General features: G+C 44.6%; 1 long non-coding RNA gene and 1 pseudogene across 2 annotated transcripts; one reads left to right on the plus strand and one right to left on the minus strand.

Moving 5' to 3' along the window:
* Positions 1 to 2,431: 2,431 nt before the first annotated feature.
* On the plus strand, positions 2,432 to 4,824 carry LOC147372558 (ankyrin repeat domain-containing protein 26 pseudogene; annotated as a pseudogene). The gene has a single exon (XR_015164879.1). The product of XR_015164879.1 is annotated as an ankyrin repeat domain-containing protein 26 pseudogene (transcript).
* A 4,320-nt stretch (positions 4,825 to 9,144) lies between these two features.
* On the minus strand, positions 9,145 to 13,602 carry LOC147372559 (uncharacterized). The gene is made up of 2 exons (XR_015164880.1): positions 12,787 to 13,602; positions 9,145 to 9,236 (listed from the first exon to the last, which is right to left on the minus strand). It is a non-coding gene; the product is annotated as an uncharacterized LOC147372559 (long non-coding RNA).
* Between the last annotated feature and the right edge of the window lie 6,937 nt (positions 13,603 to 20,539).

Below are 20,539 nucleotides of genomic sequence, written 5' to 3' on the forward strand. Positions count from 1 at the left end.
CACCAGGGTTCCCTGTAATCACCAACTCCCAGAGCTTACTGAAACTTATCAAGTCAGTGATGCCATCCAACCATCTCATCCTCTGTTGCCCCTTCTCCTCCTGTCTTCAATCATTCCCAGCATCAGGGTCTTTTTTAGTGAGTCAGTTCTTCACATCAGGTGGCCAAAGTATTGGAGTTTCAACTTCAGCAGGGGCAGGGGCTCTAGGTGCAGCAGACCTGGGTATGGCATAGGCCTTCTTGGACGAGGTTGCCATTAACCCCACCATAGAGCCACCAGAACATACACAGGACTTGGGAAACAGGCTCTTGGAGGGCACAAACAAAATCTTGTGTACATAAGGAGACTCCACAGAGATCGAGCCAGACCTGCCTTTGAGTGTTTGAGTGTCTCCTATGGAGGTTTGGGTCAGCAGTGGCTTGCTTCAGGGGCAGGGGCTCTGGGTGCAGCAGACCAGGGTACAGCATAAGCCCTCTTGGAGGAGGTTGCCATTAACTCTACCATAGAGCCACCAGAACATACACAGGACTGGGGAAACAGGCTCTTGGAGGGTACAAACAAAATCTTGTGTACACCAGGACCTAGGAGAAAGGAGCAGTGACCCCACAAGAGACTGAGCCAGACTTGCCCATGAGTGTCCAGGAGTGTCTGGTGGAGGCGTGGATCGGCGGTGGCCTGCTGCAGAGTCAGGGGCACTGAGTGCAGCAGTGTGTGCACAGGGCCTTTTGAAGGAGGTTGCTATTATCTTCATTACTTCCACCACTGGTTGGCCTCAGGTCAAACAACAGGGAGGGAACACAGCCCAGTCCACCAACAGAAAACTGGATTAAAGATTTACTGAGCATGGCCGCGCCCATCAGAACAAGACTGAGTCCCCCTCAGTCAGTCTCTCCCATCAGGAAGTTTCCATAAGCCTCTTATCCTTATCCATCAGAGGGCAAACAGGATGAAAACCACAATCACAGAATACTAACCAAACTGATTGTGTGGGCCACAGCCTTGTCTAACTCAATCAAACTATGAGCCATGCCATGTAGGGCCACCCAAGACACACACATCATGGTAGAGAGTTCTGACCAAACGTGGTCCACTGGAGAAAGGAATGGCGAACGACTTCAATATTCTTGCCTTGAGAACCCCATGAACAGTATGACTCAAGAGTATATTAAAACACAAATCAAAATATGAACAAGGGGAGTCAGACTGCCTTACTTTAAAATTATCTTAAAAAGTGAATTAAGGTAAAATTCAACTGAAATAATTCTATCTATATGAAAATTCAATATTTATTCATTCAACAAACTGATGTTTCTGATAGGGATACAACAGAAGAGTTACACAGGTCGCTACAGAAGTCCCAGAAGGGGATTACAGATAGAGAGGGAAACCTAAGGAACTGGAAGACCACTGTAAGTTAATGATCACTCAAGAAAACTATCAGAACATGGTGGAATGAAGCAGACCTGCTTAACTATTGTTATTGTTCAGCTGCTCAGTTGTGTCTAACTCTTTGCAATCCCATGGACTAGAGCACACCAGGCCTCCCTGTCCTTCACTATTTCTCAGAGCTTACTCAAACTCATGTCCATTGAGTGGTGATGCCATCCAACCATCTCATCCTGTCATCCCCTTCTCCTCCTGCCCTCAATCTTTCCCAGCATCAAGGTCTTTTCCAATGAGTTAGCTCTTCACATCAGGTGGCCAAATTATTGGAGCTTCAGCTTCAGCATCAATCCTTCCAATGAATATTCAGGGTTGATTTCCTTTAGGATGGACTGGTTGGATCTCCTTACTGTCCAAGGGACTCTCAAGAGTCTTATTCAGCTCCACAGTTCAAAAGCATCAATTCTTTGGCACTCAGCCTTCTTTACAATCCAACTCTCACATCCATACGTGACTACTGGAAAAACCATAGCTTTGACTAGATGGACCTTTGTTGGCAAAGTGATGTCTCTGCTTTTTAATATGCTGTCTAGGTTTGTTACAACTCTTCTTCTAAGGAGCAAGTGTCTTTTAATTTCATGGCTGCAACCACCATCTGCAGTGATATTGGAACCCAAGAAAATAAAGTCTGTTACTCTTTCCATTTCTTCCCCATTATTTGCCATGAAGTTATGGGACTGGATGCCACGATCTTAGTTTCTTGAATGTTGAGTTTTAAGCCAGCTTTTTCACTCTTCTATTTCACTTTCATCAAAAGGTTCTAAAGCCATGAATAAAAGCAAGATATATGCCCCAACCCACTAAATGAAAGAAAAATGTTATGCCCTTCTACTGATTTAAATAAGCGCCATGATAATCCTAGTTTGACCTCATAAGGTCAGACATTCTCCTGCCCGATAGGAGCTAGTGATACAAGCCTGACTTCTACTTGAAGAAGTCAGTCTTTTCCTCTCCCCCACTTTCCTTTGATTATAAAATTGTGGCGGCCCTGCGGCGGCGGCGGAGCTGGTGGAGGAAGTCCACGGCCTGCAGGGGCTCCCACTGCCCCTGGGAAGCCGGGACCCGGAGCCCGGGTGGCCCGGGACCTGAGGCGGCGGCGGCGGGAGCCCCGATGCGGATCGCCATAGATGACCTTACACCACTCTTACTTGGCATAAGTGAAAGGAAACAGCAAATGGTGGAATTTTTAGTAAAAAAAGAAGCAGATATACATGCGGTTGATAAGATGAAAAGAACCGCCCTCATACTTGCTGTCAATTATGAATGTACCGATGTAGTCAGTCTTCTCCTTCAGCGAGGTGCTGACGTCTTTTCTCCAGATGTCTTTGGATGGACTGCGGAAGAATATGCTGCTATTAGTGGTTTTGATATCATTTGTGAACTGATCTCTGAATATAAAGAAAAGAGGCCTAAAACTACTCCCCAAAAAAGCAACCCAGCGGCTAAGAGTTCTGAAGAAGACTCTTTAAGCAGGTTTTCCAACAAACCTGGTGTGGATTCATGGCCTACATCAGATGATGACGTCTTAGGTTCTGAAACCAAGAAGGAACCAAAACCAAACTTAGCAAAGCTAATGAAGGCTTTTCAGCAATCCAAGAGAAACCAAGCAGAATGTGGCATTGTGAGACGAGAGAGTACCACCCTCTCTGAGAACAATAATTCTGATACTGAAATTGAAGATGTGGTTGAAACCCTTCCCAAACCATCACCTGGAGTCCAGGGCTTCTCTCATCCTGCCTTCCCAAGGCCTGATCCTCTTCCAAAACCACTCAAGACTCTAGCAGGCCTTGGTCTTGCAAAGGCCTGCAAGGAAAACAGCATATGAAAAGAAGAAGGTTTCTGATAGTGGGAGAAAAGCAAGAGGTCTGTTGCGTGAAAACCACATGCAGGATGCAATTGCCATGGCAAGACTAGGAATAGACACAGTGAACAATCAGAACCAGGAAAAAGAAAAGAAATGTTTTGAGGGTATTGAAATTGTAGAAGGAGAGAATGATTATCCTCAAGAGGCAATAAAATTGAACAAGGAAACGTTGACAAAGGCCATATTCCAACATACTGGCCAGCTTAACATTCCAATAGCTGAAAATACAATGCTAAACCCTGAGCTGGAAAATGCAAAACAAAGCAAACAAAGACTGGAAACAGAAGTGGAATCCTACCGTTCTAGACTGGCTCCTGCCACACATGATCATGATCAAGGTCAGACATCACAAAGAGACCTGGAACTTGCCTCCCAGAAAGCAAAAGATAAGAGGTTACGCTTGCAGGAGCAAATGAAGATCGATATGGCTAACCTGAAATGTGACAATGAGATGCTTTCCCAGGAACTTTCTAAAGTGAAAAATAAATTCAATCAGCTAAAAATCAAGCTGCATCAGACGACAGATGATCTCAGAGAAAAGACTTTGATGTTAGAACGTGTCCAGAGAGACTTACGCCAAGCACAGTGTCAAAAGCAGGTTATTGAACACATGTTCAATGAACAAGGCAAAGTGAATGAATACCTTGGAAAGCAGGAATCCTTAAGGGAAAGATTATCTCAACTCCAGAGTGAAAACATGTTGCTCCGACAGCAACTGGATGATGCACAAAACAGAGCCGACAGTAAAGAGAAGATAGTTATTAGCATCCGAGACCAGTTTCTGCAGACTTTGAGAAAACTTCAGGCTGAACATGAGGAACAACGTCTGATGCTGGAGGAACGAAACACGGAGTTAATCATGTTATGGAAGCATGTAGAAGAGAGAATGCGTCAGTATGAAAATGAGAAAGCAGAAGGAGAAGCAGTTGTGAGACACCTTCAACAAGAACTGTCTGACAGCTTCAAAAAGCGGTCTGAGTTGGCGGAATCCCTGGACATCATGTCATATCACTGTGCCAAGTTAGAAGTTGAGGCACAGGATTTAAAGAGCAACTTACATCAACTCACAAGTCAGGTGCAGGAAACACAGGATATATGTACAAAGGTCGTGAAATGTGCTGAAAAAACACAGGATCACATCCAAAAGCTTGAAATGGAAAATACCGAGTTACAAACTACAGTCAAAAAGCAAGCGGACAGAATCAAACAGCTTCAGGAAAACCTGTTAGGCATAAGATTGATGCAGCAGGAGTTGGCAGGAGTATAACTAGAGAACTAGAAGAAGTTGATGCTGAATTTGCATCTAATTCCTTTAGAGTGTCTCCTTGAGGATCTACAGATGGGTCAAATGTATATGAGGACCTACTATGGAAAACATCACAAGAATATGTACAGACTTTGAAGAAAAAAGATATGATTTGAATGATGAATAGTAAAAGTTTCCCTACGGGACTGTTTACGTGAAGTTTTCATTGTTTCCCATTAAACCTGATGAGAAATTCTTTATTAAAGGAAAATATTTAAAAAATAAATAAATAAATAAAATTGTACCCCATTCAATCCTGGGATCAGAGCTCCCTTGCCTGCCCACTTGTCTCTCTTACAAGTGTCCTATATTAATATATCTATGGGTTTGCTAAGTCTCTTCAGTTGTGTTTGACTGCAACCCTATGGACTACAGCCCCCATCACTTTGCCTCTCGCTGAATTCATTCAGCACCAAGACACAATGAACTTAAGGAGCTTCATTAAGTCCTGAAACCAGGTGTGTGATCTCAGCTGGAAGATCAAAGGTTTTGGCTGGGTTTGAGTCCTTGCACATGGTTTCAAGTCCTGATCTGAGGAGAACAGTTTCATTTCCACCACAGTCTTGGCCTAGCTGAACTCTGGCTGCTTCTGGTAATTCTCCTCCCCATGGTCTTCTCACCTCCTTTTACCTTTGACCTGAATTTATATAAACTGCTATTTCCAAACCAATTCACCTCTTGCGCCCCTCAGACTCTACAGCCTTTCTGAGGTTATTCCAGACAACTTGACCAGCACCTGCCCTCCTCACAGCACCACCTGTGATCTCTTCAGTTCCTCAGCCGCAGAGCAGCACAGAGCTCACTGTCTTCCTCTTCACTCTGTCTCCATCCCCTGTGGCTGCATCACTTACACACTATCCCATTCAACACCATGCCTTCTCAGTCTTGATCTTTTTCTCTCCAATAATCCTTTTATCTTCTTCCATTTAATCCTCTTGGACTTCCCTGTAGCTCAGAATCTGTAGTGAAGAATCTGCCTGCAACACAGAAGACCGGGGTTCAATCCCTGGGTTGGGAAGATCCTCTGCAGAAGGAAATGGCGACCCACTCCAGTATTCTTGCCTGGAGAATCCCATGAACAGAGAAGCCTGGTGGTCTACAGTCCATGGGGTTGCAGAGTTGGACAGAACTGAGCAACAAACACTACACTACACTATTTAACCCTCTCAACCCTAAAGTCAAAACTTCTTATTGTTACCAATCATCACATTACCTCCTAAAAAGTGACCTCATACCCTTCCCTTCCTTCCAGTGTGTTTACTCTGGTACCCATCTCAAAAATGCTTTGGCCTCACTGAGAATTCCTATCTACTAACCCTACAAGTTTTTCAGTATCCGTTATTCATTTTGTGGCTTCACATCCCTCTTTTCATTTATCGTGTATTTTTGCCCAATAAAACGTAAGCTCAATGAAGACTTTTTCACTCATATCTCTAGCATCAGGAACAGAATCATGCCTAGGTACAAACAAAGCACTCAATAAATATTGGACACATGAATGCCTCCTATGGGACAAGTATTTGGCAAGGATAAAGGAACAAAAACAGCCTCTCCAATCAACAAGTTCAAACGAATATATATCATGCATATGTACTAGTGCAGTCGCACAAATTTCAGCTATTTTTACGTGAACCAACTACTTGTTCTTAGCCTATTTTTAAAATAATTTTACATTTCGTTATTCTAGTGTCCTTGTACTGAGTTTGGCAAGTCTCTCACTAGCAAGAAAATCTTTGAACTTTCCAAACATATATTTTAGGTGTAACAAGTAATAGTGTAAGGCATTTGCTGCTACTGTTGCTGCTAAGTCTAGTCAGTCGTGTCCGACTCTGTGCAACCCCACAGACGGAAGCCCACCAGGCTCCCCTGTCCCTGGGATTCTCCAGGCAAGAACACTGGAGTGGGTTGCCATTTCCTTCTCCAATGCATGAAAGGGAAAAGTGAAAGTGAAGTCGCTCAGTCGTGTCCAACTCTTCGAGACCCCATGGTCTGCAGCCTACCAGGCTCCTCCGTCCATGGGGTTTTCCAGGCAAGAGTACTGGAGTGGGGTGCCATTGCCTTCGCCAGTAAGGCATTTAGAACCCTGTAAAGATTTAGAAGTTTTTTTTAATCCATCTTGTACAAATAATCTGTCAACCCAAAAGGCATCAGGAAGTGATTATTTTAGCAATGCACAAAAAAGGACAGTATCCAGGTGTTAAGGGTTTCATATTATTCCCATCTCTGGCTCCAATGAGAGTTCAAATGGCACATTATGCAAAAGTAGAAAGACATGTTTTTGCCATTTCCTGGAAAAAACACAGTAATAACTATACAAATCCACAATGACTACAAGCATGAATGGCTCTCACAAACGTACAGTTTTACAATTTAAAAGTGTTGGTTTAACCCATTATTTCCGAAATGTATTTGATCATGGAATCTTTCTTCATGCCATTCACATCTATCATATGTAACAAACATTTTCTGATATATAATTTGGAAAGTATTGCTCTAGGATACCATAGAAAATGAGTAGTATTAGGCCTATGGCTTTCATTTTCAATTTTATATACTTGCAGTATTCTCTGAGGGTTTTTCTTCCAAGGAGTAAGTGCCTAGATAGTATATTGAAAAGCAGAGACATGACTTTGCCAACAAAGGTCCGTCTAGTCAAGGCTATGGTTTTTCCAGTGGTCATGTATGGATGTTAAAGTTGGACTGTGAAGAAAGCCGAGCACTGAAGAACTGATGCTTTTGAACTATGGTGTTGAAGAAGACTCCTGAGAGTCTCTTGGACTGCAAGGAGATCCAACCCGTCCATTCTGAAGGAGATCAGCCCTGGGATTTCTTTGGAAGGAATGATGCTAAAGCTGAAACTCCAGTACTTTGGCCACCTCATGTGAAGAGTTGACTCATTGGAAAAGACTCTGATGCTGGGAGGGGTTGGGGGCAGGAGGAGAAGGGGACGACAGAGGATGAGATGGCTGGATGGCATCACTGACTCGATGGATGTGAGTCTGGGTGAACTCTGGGAGTTGGTGATGGACAGGGAGGCCTGGCGTGCTGCGATTCATGGGGTCACAAAGAGTCGGACACGACTGAGCGACTGAACTGAACTGAGGGTTTTACCTAGAGTCATATGGACTTGGATTTGATTCCTAGCTCTGACACTAACTTGGATCAATTATCTTCTTTATAAAATGCAAATAACAATAGTGTTAGCCTTGTCAAGAAACTTTGGTTGGTCCTTGATATATACTAATTCTAGTAATAATATTCTTTAGGCCAAGTACAGATATATAGAGGCCATGTTCTAGATGTATAGAGTAAAATTACATAAAGGGAGGTATGTTTAAATGAGGAAGCACAGCTGTGAAGGAGTAATTATAAAAGATAAAAATCAACTAGATTTTGTCATAAATTTATTTTTACAAAAACAAAATAGTTTTCTTTAGTATTGTAAGCAGAATTTATGAGCTCCTCAATAGACAGCATATACAAAACAAGTATATTTTTCTTTCTGTATATTTTCTGTATATACCCAGAAAAGAAAACCCAAATTTTATAAGTATGTATTTCATACTTCTGCCATACCAAGTGTACATACTCCCATATCCACATGCTATGGGTCATATAATCTCCTTGTCAGGTAAAGACATTGCTAATACAGTTTAGAGACCATCCCTTGGTCAATGGACTAGACAAGCCAGCATTGCAGTCTACTGCAAATTAATTTATTAATTACCCCAGGATCTCAGGGATGTGTTGATCTAACTGCAATGAAGCTGGACCAATTCATAAGCCTTTTGTTATGTATCCAGTTGCTCCCATGCACAGTACAATATAAATAAAACAACTTGTTGCTGCTGCTGCTGCTAAGTCGCTTCAGTCGTGTCCGACTCTGTGTGACTCCATAGACGGCCTCCCACCAGGCTCCCCCGTCCCTGGGATTCTCCAGGCAAGAACACTGGAGTGGGTTGCCAGAAAGTGGAAGGTGAAAGTGAAGTCGCTCAGTCATGTCTGACTCAGTGACCTCATGGACTGCAGCCTACCAGGCTCCTCTGTCCATGGGATTTTCCAGGCAAGAGTACTGGAGTAGGGTGCCGTTACCATCACTAAATAAATGGGGGGTGGGGAGACAAACAATTGCCAGGCATATTCCCATGGCAGCTGTGAGCATCTCAGTTCCTGCACCAGTAACTGAGAAAAGGGAGGCCAGTTCACAGGGCAGGTGGAGCACTGGACTTCCTTGACCATGCTACACTGCTCACCCTGGGCTTACACAGGGACACAGTCTCTCTCTAGCACCGCCCACCACCCCACCGCCCAGTACGTTTTTCTAAATACATTTCTCAGCATAATAACAGACTCTATTTCCATCTCTGACTCTGCAACTGAGAGAGAATCGAGAACCACAAGCTAATTCGTGATCATTATCTGTATGTTTCTATAAACAGTGGTAAAGTGCTTACTGTGAGGAATGCAGCCAAAGGCCCATATTAGCACTTACAGCACAAGACGCATGCCTCCCTTATCTCTTCATTTGTGGTTTACCAGTTATCCTCTTACCTCCTAGTGATTCAAAGCTGTACCAGTGGCTAACCTCTGACTGTATCTCTTTCTTCCTTAAGATGAGCAGCTCTGAAAAATGAGAACCAATTGGAAGAGCAGTCAAGATGTGCAGTTTCCAATTTACATAGCTACTTGGGACTTTTTAAAAACTGTTTTCATCTTAGCACATTAATACGGATAACAAAGAAATGAATTAGTAAAAGAAACATTAACATTAAAAAAGGGGGGAGGAAAATACTGTGTAAGTACAATAAATACATGAATACTACAATAAAATGACAGTCTTTATAGTGAAGAGATGACAACCAAAAAGGCAGCTTCGATAAGTACATTTCTACTTGGCCTGGGGCACGAGAAACATTGGTGAAGACAGAGAGAAAAAAAGCTAAGAAGGAAAATGCTGATGTAAGTTGTTGCAATTAGTGTGTGTTCAAATTAGTCAAATTTTAATGATTCATATGACACAGCACTAAAATTACTGGAAAAAGTATTTCAATGATTAAAGCATTTTTTTTTCTTATTTTGGTAGCTATTAATGCAGAGAATTTTTTTTTGTTGTTTGTTGTTTAGTCACTCAGTTGTATCTGACTCTTTGTGACCCCATGGACTGTAGCCTGTCAGGTTCCTCTGTCCATGGAATTCTCCAGGAGTGGACTGCCATTTCCTTCTCCAGGTGGGATCTTCCCAAACCACAGATCGTACCTGGGTCTCCTGAGCACGTCCTGCATTACAGGCAAATTCTTTTATCACTGAGCCACTGGGGAAGCCCAATGCAGACAATACTGACTGTAAAACAAGTCTATCTCCTGCTTTAGTATTGGTTTTAAAACATAAACTGCTATGTATTACTGTGGAAATGAGAATGATATTTAAGGTAATAGTCAGAACTGAATGATCCTATTTGCTTAGCATAAATGATTAAAATGGCTAGAATTACAAAATGAATTGCAAAGACATAAAAATATCCCAAAGTTCACCTTGCCAGTTTTCAATTCAGTTCAGTTCAGTCACTCAGTCGTGTCCGACTCTTTGCGACCCCATGAATTGCAGCACACCAGGCCTCTCTGTTCATCACCAACTCCCGGAGTTCACCCAGACTCACGTCCATCGAGTCGGTGATGCCATCCAGCCATCTCATCCTCTGTCATCCCCTTCTCCTCCTGCCCCTGATCCTCTGATCCCTCCCAGCATCAGAGTCTTTTCCAATGAGTCAACTCTTTCTATGACATGACCAAAGTACTGGAGTTTCAGCTTTAGCATCATTTCTTCCAAAGAACACCCAGGACCGATCTCCTTTTGAATGGACTGGTTGGATGTCCTTGCAGTCCAAGGGACTCTCAAGAGTCTTCTCCAACACCACAGTTCAAAAGCATCAAATCTTCGGCGCTCAGCTTTCTTCACAGTCCAACTCTCACATCCATACATGACCACTGGAAAAACCATAGCCTTGACTAGACGGACCTTTGTTGGCAAAGTAATATCTCTGCTTTTGAATATGCTATCTAGGTTGGTCATAACCTTCCTTCCAAGGAGTAAGCGTCTTTTAATTTCATGGCTGCAATCATCTGCAGTGATTTTGGAGCCCCCAAAAATAAAGTCTGACACTAGGTGGGCATACTCCCAAGCATTTCACTTTTCAGGCGCGTTGCCCATAAACAGTTTGGCAGCAGAGGGCGCTCTTCAGTTAAAATCCGAAGTTCTTTTTCAAAAAGCTTTTAGATACATATTCGCTGCATCCAAGTAACATAAGTTAAAAGAGTGTTGTAGAATAACAAGAGTCCTATGAGTTTTGAGTTTGATATAGGGGGAAAGGACATTTATGAAACATAATTGAATGAGACCTTAGATTTTTGATCAATGCTTAGTTTCTTCTAATGAACGTATTTGATTCACATCACTAACATTTTCTGAGGACCGACTCGGTGTAAGACACCAACATACACTTCTAGCGTCTTCCCAGGATACTGTTACGGGAAGACTTGGACCCTTACCATGTGCTTTCTGCACTTTAAAGGCAGGGCATTTTAAAACAAAATGAGGAAACTGAAAGTCATCGTATTTATCACATTCAAAAGTAAGGAATTTACTATGCTGTAGATTTTACCTAGAATGTTTGGAACAATCGGCAGCCACAGTTCCTATTCTCAGGTTACATCCTGAAGATAAAACTATTTTCATAACATCTGAATACTAATATAAAACAATATCTGCGCATTTATCTACATTTATCTCCCGCGATCAATAGCATCTTCTCAACAGAATCCCGAGTGCCAATATTCTCCGCAACGTCGGATTGCTTCCCGGATTCCAGAGCGTGGTCTTTCCCCACTCTCTTGACCCTCTCTGCCACTATCCGCCTCCCCAGAGGCAACCAGCTCCGGTCAGGGCCAAGTAGCTGAACATTTTGAGTTTTTACAAGAGAATCTTTTCCCCTAGCTTCTTATCGATGAATGGGTGTTTTTTGTTGTTGTTGTTGTTGTTGTTGTTTTTTTGAAAACTTAGCTTTAAACCTCTTTCATTTCCAGAACACTCCTGGTTTGGTTTTCAAACTAACGAGGTCTGACTAGTGATCATGCAAAAAGCCTTTTTTGAACACCCCAAGACGCAAGTCATTGGACAGGGCTCTGGCTGCGTGTCCAAGGTCTCACGTGATGCCTCCGCGAGCCACCCAGCGCATCTGTTCGGGTGAAACCCTTCAAACTTTTTCTTTCTGTGTTTGAAAAGCAAAATGACCCGGTCTAAAGGCGCCGGCCTTCGGCTGCGCAAAGTTGATCCTTCTGGGAGGCGGCCGGCCTCCCGGAAGACCGCCGCATGACTCAAGACTCGAAATGTTCCGGAGTTCAAGTCACTCTGGACGTCGCCACCACCGCTTCGCACTCGTCGCGGAGCCGCGCGGCCGCCACCCAGCGGTCCCCGCCCGCCGGCCCCAAGCGGCCCTCGCGCCCGCTGCGGGGGAGGGGCACACTCGGCTGAGGTCGCCGCCCGGTTGAGCAATCCGGCTATGCAAATAGCGGGGTTACGACAGCCAATCGGAGGCCGGTTTTGCCGTGACGCGCGCGCCGAGCGCCTGTAGTATTTATAGATCGTATTTAAAGAGCCCTTGGGAGTCTCCCCGGGCTCGGCTGGGCGGTGGCAGCGGCCGCGGAGCTGCAGTTGGCCCGGCGCGAGTGAGGTGGTGGGGCGGTCGCTGCCGGTCCTTTCCCTGTGGGGGTGTGGGGCGTGGAGAAGCGTCCTAGCACGTTCCGTAGTAAATAGTTTTTACCCACTTCCCAGCTCGGTTTCTGGAGAAGGGGAGGAAATGCTGCCGCTCCGACCATAGTTTTGCTGGAAACAAAGCTAGGGATTTGGCATCTCAAAGCAGGGGGTGGAGATGGGGGTGGGGGTGCAGAGAAGGTTTGAGCCGACCCCGCCCCGGCCCCACATTTGAGCCACAAACCGACGCCTGTTTCCTGGTGTTGGGCTGTGTGTAGAGGCGGCCTTCCTGGGGGGAGGGGAGAACAATACCGCCTGAAAAGCCAAAAGTCGTGGAATTTGGGGGCGGGGTGTATTCGTGGAAAATAAACTGCAGGATAGTGGTGGTGATTATCTTGGCGTTCAATCCATTGATCCTCAGACTTACCGGCCAGCGAGCTGCACACTGCAGTGCGAAAGCAGGAAACTGACATTACGTCAGAGGAGAGAAGAGACCCAAACTGCAAGGGCTGCATCTGCAGAGCTGGTTGTTTCTCCTCGGAGGGGTTCTGCGGGCCCGGGGTGCTGCCCCGGGAGAGGCGCTGCGGGCTCTCCAGCGGAGGGCAGGCGTTGGGGGCGCTCGGGGAATTCCTGGCCTGGGCCGTCCCACGTTGCCCTCACCAGCGGGCTATATAGGAGCCACGACTAATTCCTTTTAAAGATAGCCCCGCGCTTAGCTGGACGTCCTGAAATCCAGGAGGGAGGGGCCAGGGAAGCGCACCAAGTGTCCCCTGCTGTCCTTAGCTTAGCGCGAGCTGAAGTCCATCAGAGGAAAGCAGGTGGGGGGGGGGAGGGGGTTCCCAGGGAGTCACCAAGGGTTCCAGCCATGTGCAGAACCTGACAGTTTCTCCGCACCTTATCAGGGGTTTTGTTTTCTCTATATTGAGTGCCGTGGTCACCAGAAACTTGCTCTCTGCCAGGGACCTAGCTCCTGAGGCCTTGCCACTGCTTCTTAGAAATCTCTTGAGGACAGACACGCAGCAGGAGAATAGCGTCCATTAGTACATTCTGTCTCTTGGAAGACATTGAGGAGTTTGGCGCTGACCTCACCTGCTCCCTCATTCCTGGCTCAGGGTCATCACAAGGTAACCGCAGTAACCAGTTCTCCTGGGCTCACGGCCCACTCCATCGGTGAACCGAGCTTAGCTCAAAAAAGATTGGTGACAGCAGCCAATGATGATCGTTCCTGCTGGGTCCTGAGTGCTTTGGCAGGCTATCTCATTTAATTCTCACAATAACTGGATGGGGTGAGTACTGTGAGCCGCATTTTGCAGATAAAGAAACAGATTCTGAGAATCAGTGTGTCTTCTGCGGATGGGACCCGTGCAGTCTGACGCCAAAGCCTGCACAGTCTGTGGGGGCAGGGAGCTGGCTTTGATCGGGGCACCTTCCAGGCTCACCTCAGTTCACAGCAAGAAGGCAAGCGAGAGCCTTCGTTCACCCCTGTTGTCAGTCAACTACAATAAACCTAGTTCTGGTTAAACATGGTGGTTCTCAGGTGACATGTTTAATCTCCTGGAGTAAGAACTCCAGTAAAACTGCTCCTCCAAACTGTTTAAGCCAATTTTCTCATTGCTCCCTGTTTGCAACAGTGTCTTACAAGGTCGTTTAATGATTAAACTTTATATATCACTTCATTCCTAGCTCAGGTCATTGGATAATGCCAGGTCTAAAGAACTGAGTGAGTTACCTTGTAAATTAAGAGTGGGGCCATGTTCAGCATTAGTTTGTAGTCTCATTCAAGGTTGGATGAGTCCTGTCCTTGCTTTTCCCATTGGTTGCCTTACCCCCCATGATAGTCATCTAGGTTGGGGAGAGAGCCAGGGAAGGGAAAGAAGACTGGCAGATTGTGATTAGTGTCTGGGAAGGGAAATTCAAAGGAGGAAAAGTAAGGGGAAGAAGATTATACCTCTGTATATAATTATAATTTTTTAAACAGAAACAAGTGATTTGAAAGCCAGGAATCTGATAGAGGTTGAAGACTGTTTCTATCTCATCTTGGCTGGAAAGCCTTAGACCACTGTGAATATGAGACCCAGTGTCCTCATCTGTAGAATGGAAGTAACCTGCTAGCCGTCTACTGACATTCTCCTCTGCTGCCCCTTCTTCCACCTCTACTCTTCTGCATTCTGGTGGTTCTCAAAATTCCCTCTGAGGCTAAGTCTCTTCTCACTCAACACGCTCTCCTGGATGATTTACCCAAAGCATGACCCCTGTTGCCATTTGAAATCTTTGTCTCTTGCCCAGGTCTCTTTCTGACCTCCAGATCTATACTCGGGACATCTCCACTTGAACACCACCAACTTAAATGTTCCAAACTGAGCTGCTCCTTATCTACCTCCCGGCCACCTACCATGAAAGGTTGGCACTACCCTTTCACATCCCCACCCAGTTATTCAAGCCAAAGCTTGGCTAATTCCCCTTTCCCTTAACTAATACACCCAAATAATGGCCAACTCCCACCTTGGATTAGCTGCCTTCTGTCTACCAGCCCCTAAAATCACCTCTACCAGGCAGCCATATCCCCTCCATCAGTCCCCTTCGGTGGGTCCCACTGCCCTAAGAATGACGCCTGACACAAAGCCACTCAAGACTGAGCCCAGACCTAGGACTCTGGCTGCTCCCCTTGCTAGCACACCACCCTTCAGCCATTCTGAATTTTGTGCAGTTTGTCTTATGATGCCAAATTCTTTTGTCATTTCTCTGAGCTTTAGCAGATTATGCCACCATACCAAGGCACCTTATCCCCATGCCCATGTTTCTGACTGAAAGCTCCTACTACTCTTTCGTTGCTCAGTGTATGTCACTTCCTCTGGAAAGTTCTTTGCGCTCCACCCAGCTTCACGGTTTGTGCTCCTCCAGCTTATTCAAAGAACTGTGCTTTCCCATCACAGCACCCAAACCCTGTAGACTGAGTGTCTTTTCATTTCCCTGAATCTGTGTGTTTATTCATATAGAAGGGGACTACACCAGAATCATTCAAGGTGCTTCATCAGCCTGCATCTCAAAACCCCATTCAAACTTCAGAACACAATGAACCCATGAGACCAATGATATGCTGTATCTCTCATGAGTGTAAGGGTAGAAGACAGGTTGAAAACTGCTGTCTTAGACTGGCAATTCGACAGGGAAAGAATCATTATTTCCCTGGCCCAGTGTAAGGCACAGAGCAGAAGACACTCAGGAAGTACTTTTGTGATTGACTGGGGTTGTGAGGATTAGATCAAATTATGTATATGGAGTTCCCAGGACATAACAGGCATTGGCTAAATCTCGATTGTCTTGCCCTCCACTTGCTAATATAGAGCTTAGGAGTCATCACTTAATGCTTCGTGTCTGCCATCCTTGTCAACCTTTATCCCCCATGAGAATGAAAGTGAAAGATACTTACAGTGGGTTCCTAGAGCCCTGCAACTTCACTACAGCTATTTTAAAAAAAAAAAAAAAAACTAAACTAAAAAACACTGCATAAATCCTAGGCATGTTTTTGGCTGACTCTGTTATTGGTAAGCAAACTTTCTCACATTTATTGTTTCTCTAGTGGTCTTAGAAACCACTAGAGAAATTAGTGGGCTTCCCTGATAGCTCAGTTGGTAAAGAATCCACTTGCAATGCAGGAGACCCTGGTTCAATTCCTGGGACAGGTAGATACCCTGGAGAAGGGATAGGCTACCCACTCCAGTATTCTTGGGCTTCCCTTGTGGCTCAGCTGATAAAGACTCTGCCTGCAATGCAGGAGACCTGGGTTCAATCCCTGGTTTGGGAACATCACCTGGAGAAGGGAAAGACTACCCACTCCAGTATTCTGGCCTGGAGAATTCCATGGATTTGATAGTCCATGGGGTCACAAAGAGTCTGACACAACTCAGCGACTTTCACTTTCACTTAGCGGTCTGAAGGTTTTTTCTTCTTTCTGTTTTTTAATGGAGAAACATGTCTCCCAAAATCCTTTTGGGGGGAATCCATCTTCAGCAGGGTTTCCCTGGTGGCTCACACAGTAAAGAATCTGCCTGCAATACAAGAGATCCTAGCTCAATCCCTGGATTGGGGTGATTAGAGAAGGGAATGGCAACGCACTCCAGTATTCTTGCCTGAAGAACTCCATGGACAGAGGAAACTGGCAGGCTAACAGTCCATGGGGCCACAAAGAGTTGGACACGACTGAGTGACTAACACATCTTCAGAAAAGGAACTTTGTTCAGATTGTCTTTGAAGACATGGGAGGAGTCAAGTTGGAGGTGAATAAGAGCCATAGCTCTTCCCTGAGTCTGGGCAGAGCTCTGCTAGCAGGTGGATGGCTGTGAGGCATTACTGGCTGCGATAGTCCTGTCCGAAAGAAAACAAGATGCAGCTGGCTTTGGAGTCAGGTCTGCATTTGAGCTTGGCTATGTGGCCTTGGTCAATAATAGTACATCGTCTCTGGATCTGTTCTTGGCTTCCTTCTTGGTAAAGTAGGATTCCATTTGTCCTGTGGTTGACCAATGGGGTTTATTTGCAGAAATACCATTTAAGATGTAAATGTAAAGTTCTTTATAAGTATAGAGGCTTGGGAGACCCAGGTTCAATCCTTGGGTCTGCAAGATCCCCTTGGAGAAGGGAATATTTAAGGTATAATTATAAATATAAGGTATTAAGTTATAGATTGGAAGTTAATATACATTTATTGTGTATCACATGGTTGAGTGATAGAGCACAAAGATGAAGGAAAAATAAATGGAATTTATATTTACTGATCCTGCCAACTTCAGTTCCAAGTGTTTCATAGTCATTGTCTCTTCTAATAGCACCAAGATTCTGTCTTCAAGAGGCTCACATTATGAAAGGTGACACAGATACATATTAAAATCCATATAAAGCAACTATGAGGGCTTCCCTCGTAGTTCAGTGGTAAAGAACCCACCTGCCAATGCAGGAGACAAGGGTTTGATCCCTGGATCGGGGAAATCCCCTGGAGAAGGAAATGGCAACCCATTCCAGTGGAAAATCTGTGGACAGAGGGGCCTGGCGGACTACAGTCCATGGAATCACAAAGAGTTGGGCACAACTTAGTGACTAAACAACAACAAAAGCAACTGTGATGAAGCAAATTGCCAAATGGGAACACAGATGATGGAGCCCAGGAAAAGTGACGGAGACATAAAGAAATAATACTGATACCTGGGCCTTGAAGAATGAACAGACCATAAGGATGTAAAGGGCATGTCGGGTGGAGGAGACTACAGTGATAAAAGGATGGAGCTAGGAAGATGTCCATCTGTAAGGGGAGAGGTGGAAGCTGCAGGGTGCAGTGGAGAAGGTGTTGGCAGTGCGTGGAAATCAGGGTGAAAAGTGGAACTGGGACTGGTCTTCTTTATATGTCAAGTCAAGAAACAAGGATTTTAGTCTATAGGTAATGGTGTCAAACTTCCAGGATATTTTTTTTAAGAAGGAAAGTGACATAGTTAGGTTTGTCCCTTTTATTAATAGAAAGGTAACTGCCTGGAAGCCAGACAGGAGACAAAGAGGCAAGTTGGGAAGAAATTGCAGTAGTTCAGCAAGTGATCATGAAAGCCTAGAACAGTGGTTTTCAAATTGTGGGTCACAACCCACGAGTGTATCTTAAAATGATTTTCATGACTCACACCTGCATTTAGAAAAAATAGACTTAAATGGGAAAGAAAATATTAAAGAGTCTTTTGTAAAAAGGATCGATGCTTCATAAAGCCTCTATTTGATTTACTTGTTTGTTATGCATAAACTTTGTGGGCAATTTGAATTTTTAATAAATTCACCTCCACGATAGATTTGTCTTCAAAATGAATAAAGTGGATTTACTTAAAATTTAATGTGTTTAAGTATCTTTGTTTTAACAGAGCCACTATTGTTTTAGGTACAAAGCATGACAGAATTGAAGCCATTGAGTATAATGTAGGGTTTATTAACTGGAAAATAAAAGGAAAAAATGAGGGAAAAAATGAATGATTAATTATTTTATTTCAATCTTGAGTAAGTTTCCTCTTGATTGCATTTTGCAACTTTTTTTTCCTTAGAAGTGACTTCAGGGACTTCCCTGGTGGTCCAGTGGCCAAGAGTCTGCACTCCCAGTGCAGGGGGCCCAGGTTCTATCTCTGGTAAGGAAATGAGATTCCACCTGTTGGAACTATGAGTTTCCATGAAAGTGAAAGTCACTCAGTCATGTCAGATGCTTTGCGACCCATAGACTATACAGTCCATTGAATTCTCTAGGCATGAATACTGGAGTGGGTAGCCTTTCCCTTCTCCAGGTGATCTTCCCAACCCAGGGATCTTCCCAACCCAGGGATCAAACCCAGGTCTCCCTCATTGCAGGTGGATTCTTTACCAGCTGAGCCACAAGGGAAGCCCAAATACTGGAGTGGGTAGCCTATCCCTTCTCCAGCAGATTTTCCCAACCCAGGAATCAAACCAGGGTCTCCTGCATTGCAGGCAGATTCTTTACCAACTGAGCTATCAGGGAAGCCCTTAAGAGTTTGCATGTCACAGCTAAAGATCCACATGTTTCAAGGAAGTTGGAAGACCTTGGGTGCTACAACTAAGGCTCATGCAGCCAAATAAATAAATAAGTTTTATTTTAAAAAAGTGACTTTATTAAAAACTTGAACTGCAGAATGCATATCTTGTGTCATGGTGCAAAATGTATTTATCAATAAGGGTCATGGTCAAAGAAACTTACAATGACTTGGAAGATTGAGGCAGAGGCTGTGGAGTGAGAAAGAAGGATCGTGGTATCAGGGTGATTTCTGAGGTAAAATTCAGACTAATTAGACAATTGGATGTGGAGGTAAAGGAGAAGGAAACGGGGATAACTAACGGCTTCCTGATTTGGCTGCCAGGGTTTAGGAGGTATAGTTCCGTTCACTTTAACCAGTATCTCTTGATAAGAAATACAGAACTGGAGACGAATGAAGAAGGCAGGGGTGGGACTCTCATAGCACTCTACCGAGGCAAAAGAGACTCAGAACAGGAGATGTTGATATGTTAATAAGATATGTTAAATGTAGGCACAGGAAGTGTGGCCCGGGTCCTCCCAGAAGCTTTCTAGAAGAGACATCTTTGAGCTGAGTTTTGAAAGAGAACTAGTCAGTCGGAAGTCGGTAGGTAGGAAGGAAACACTATAACAAAGACCAGAGAGAAGAAACAACAGGATGTTTGTGTGAGTGGGTGTGTAAGCCAGCGTTGTAAGCAAGTTGGTGTCACTAGAACATTGAAAAGCTAGAGATGAAGTTGGCAGGGGAAAGGAGACAGGTGGTGATAAATTGTGTCTATCACAGATTTTCTTAGCTAAGCTAAGAAGCTTAACTCTTATACGAATTGAAGATACCCCGAAGAGGGATTTAAGAAGCATAGTTAAGAAGGTCACAGTAAGATGACTGTGTTTTAGGAAGCTTCCTCTGGCTGCAGTGTGGAAAAGGGCTTTAAGGGGAGCTAGATGGAAGATACCAGATCAGTCCAGGTGAGACATGATACCTGCTTTAGGGAAAGGGATGAAGAAAATTAGAGTCAAAAATTGGCAAGGCATGGTCACTATCTGGAGAGATAAAATTCTGTCCATCAGTGTCTGATCAGGAAAACAAAACCCAGGCCAGCAAGTTTCATAGAAGAAATTTAACTGGGAATTATTGTACAGAGGGGCTTTCCTGGTGGCTCAGACAGTAAAGAATCCACCTGCAATGCAAGAGACTGGAGTTTGAACCCTAGGTCAGGAAGATCCCCTGGAAAACAAAATGGGAACCCACTCAAGTATTCTTGCCTGGAGAATCCCATGGACAGAGCAGCCTGGTGGGTTACAGTCCATAGGGTCACAGAGAATCAGATATGACTGAGTGACTAATGCTTTCACTTTCACTCTATTGTAAAGAGTGTTAGAAACGTGAAAGGACAAACAGGAAACAGTTGGAAACCCCGAGATTAGGGAGAGCAGGGATACTGCCCCTAACACTGGAGGGACCAAAGGGACGGGTCCTGTCACCAGAGTCGAGGAGCCGTGGTTGCCGGAGGGGGATGAGCGGTGAGGGGAAAGCTGGGCCATGAAAGAGATGCAGTCACCTGAAGCAAAGAGAGGGAAGAAGGGCCTTCCCTTGGCCCTTTTACTCTGTTGGCCGAGCCTAACCAGGAGCTAGTTG

Source organism: Bos grunniens, chromosome 5 (assembly GCF_055505025.1).
Source record: "Bos grunniens cultivar Pamir isolate PY7600 chromosome 5, Bosgru_T2T1.0, whole genome shotgun sequence".
In the NCBI taxonomy this organism is placed as follows: domain Eukaryota; kingdom Metazoa; phylum Chordata; class Mammalia; order Artiodactyla; family Bovidae; genus Bos; species Bos grunniens.